This window comes from Lolium rigidum, chromosome 3 (genome assembly GCF_022539505.1).
Source record: "Lolium rigidum isolate FL_2022 chromosome 3, APGP_CSIRO_Lrig_0.1, whole genome shotgun sequence".
NCBI classification, from domain to species: Eukaryota; Viridiplantae; Streptophyta; class Magnoliopsida; order Poales; family Poaceae; genus Lolium; species Lolium rigidum.
The window spans coordinates 278,681,263-278,683,644 of record NC_061510.1 but is presented as its reverse complement, the minus strand read 5'-3'; positions in this window follow the sequence as shown (position 1 = coordinate 278,683,644).

Genomic DNA, 2,382 nt, shown 5'->3' with positions numbered 1-2,382 from the left:
TTACTTAAAATTTTGAACACTTGCACTTCTCTAACTTGCTCATCAATCCCTCTACGAGATGGAGCCTATCATCCCACCGGAGCCCTTCATCCGGACCCAAGTGTACGAGCCGGCGAACGGGGAGATCTCATCTTTGAGAGGGATCCGTTTGCCCTCTCGTAGTTCCTCGACGCTCGCCTCCCGTGTTCTACGGGGGCCAGATCGCTGATCAGACCGGAGGCCAACTCCAATGGATCATCATGGCCAACCTCCCCGGAAAGCCGGAGTCACCCATGTTCCGCCAGATTCAGTTCTCTCTCCGAGAGAACACCTGGGTGGATGGACTCGCCCGCGCTCTACAGGAGGGTCTCGCTCGTCTGTGCGGGCAAAACTCGGTGGCAATTGAAGGGGAACGCTTTGCACACTTTGCAAGGCACTCCTCTCTGGGGCTGCCCATCAGCCTGCCGTTCCACCCCGTGCTGAGGCACCACGTGGATCACCTCGACTTCATGCTATTCGAGACCCGTGCTGAGCTGGACAACTCCCGCGCTTTCGCCAACAGCACCCACCTCCAGCTGGTTCAGCAGGCGGAGACCATCAAGGTCATCGCCAAGGAGCGTAGGACTCTCCGCCAGCTGGTCTCAAAGAAGGAATACACCATCAACCGCCTCAAGGCCAAGATCGCCGTCCTGAAGGAGACCGTCGCCACTCGAGCGGAGCAACTCCAAGCTCCGGAAGGAGAAGGCGAGGGAGAAGACATCCAAGGGGATGGCTACTCCTACGTGAGCAACGACAATGACTACGAGGAGGAAGATGAGGGAGACCTGGACTTCCACCAGACACTCGCCTGCCGGGATGGACACCACCTTCCCGCTCCGCATCGATGGATAGTAGTTCCGTCTGAGCACTTGCGTCTCGTGATATGTATCGGTCCTTTGTACCCGCCCCATGTATCGTAGATTGTTGAAAGGGTTGTTCAAACCCTCCGGATTGTCGGCTTGTAATATTTGCTACCTTCATGACTATGTTCGTGTGTGTAATATTATTATTATTTTATGAATCAAGTTTAAATTGTGTGAATTTATCCCAAAATGAGCCATAGAAATTTCCTCTCGTCTCATTATCCATATCCCTGTTCAGATGGCACCTCCAACTCGCAACATGACTCAGGAGGCGATGATGCAGATGTTGCAACGGATGTTGGCTGATAGAGAGGTTGAGAGAGCTGAACGGCAAGCCAACCTAGCTGTACTTCAACAACCTGGCACGTAACAATCAGTGGCCACGGAAACCACGACCACCCCGGGTCAAAGCCGAAAAACTTCCGAACACTAATCCACCGGTGTTTAGCAAGACGGAGGAACCCCTTGATGCCGATGATTGGCTCCAGACTATGGAGAACAATCTTGAAGTGGCCGGAGTGGAGGAGAATGACAAAGTACTATTCGCCACCCATTATCTGGCAGGACCTGCACGTGCCTGGTGGACAAGTGCCCGCGCATTGAATGCGGGGCAAATGATGACTTGGGCAGATTTCAAGCTCAAGTTTAGCAAGTATCACGTGCCACCGGGTCTCATCAAGAAGATGCGGGATGAGTTCCGCGAATCGAAGCAAGGCCGTCTAACCGTGGTAGAATACCGCGACAGATTCCTTACTCTGTCAAGGTACGCCCGATGAGACCGACACCAACGAGAAGAGGAAGGAGAGGTTCCCGAATGGACCGCATGATGAGATGCGGATCGTGCCGATCAACATTCCCTTTGCTGATCTAGAAGCCCTTGTTGACTCTGCCATCCGGATGGAGGGAAAGATCCATCAGTGCCAATGAAAACCGCAAGCGCCGCATGATGAATCGGAGTGGGCCCGAGCAACACCCACAAGTATCGCCCCAGCTCAAGTGGAGGGTTTGCCCCAAGAAACAACAAGCCCCCGATGCAGAACTCACGTCCGGGTTATCAGATCCGGAGTGGAGGAAACCCCAGGCCCGGAGGCCACCACAACAACAGCAACTACAACAACAACAACAACTTCAACCGCGCTCCACCTCGAGCCCCCAACCACAACAACAACACCTCCAACACTGCTCCGAGGACTGGGAGCAACGCTGTTCCCATCACTCCCAAGGACAAGTCCACCATCACTTGTTATGAGTGCGGAGTGGTGGGGCACTACTCCAACGAGTGCCCCAAGCGACTCGCCAAGACTGCCGCCAACACCTCTAGCCCTGCTCAGCAGCAGCGCCATGTCGCCAACAACAAGAAGTTCACCCCCAACAACCCGAACAACCGTAGCGGCCGCCTCTTTCACATGAGTGCGGAAGAAGCTCAGAAGCCCCGGATGTCGTGCTGGGTATGTTCTCTCGTTAACTCAATACCCGCAAGAGTGCTCGTTTGATTCCGGAG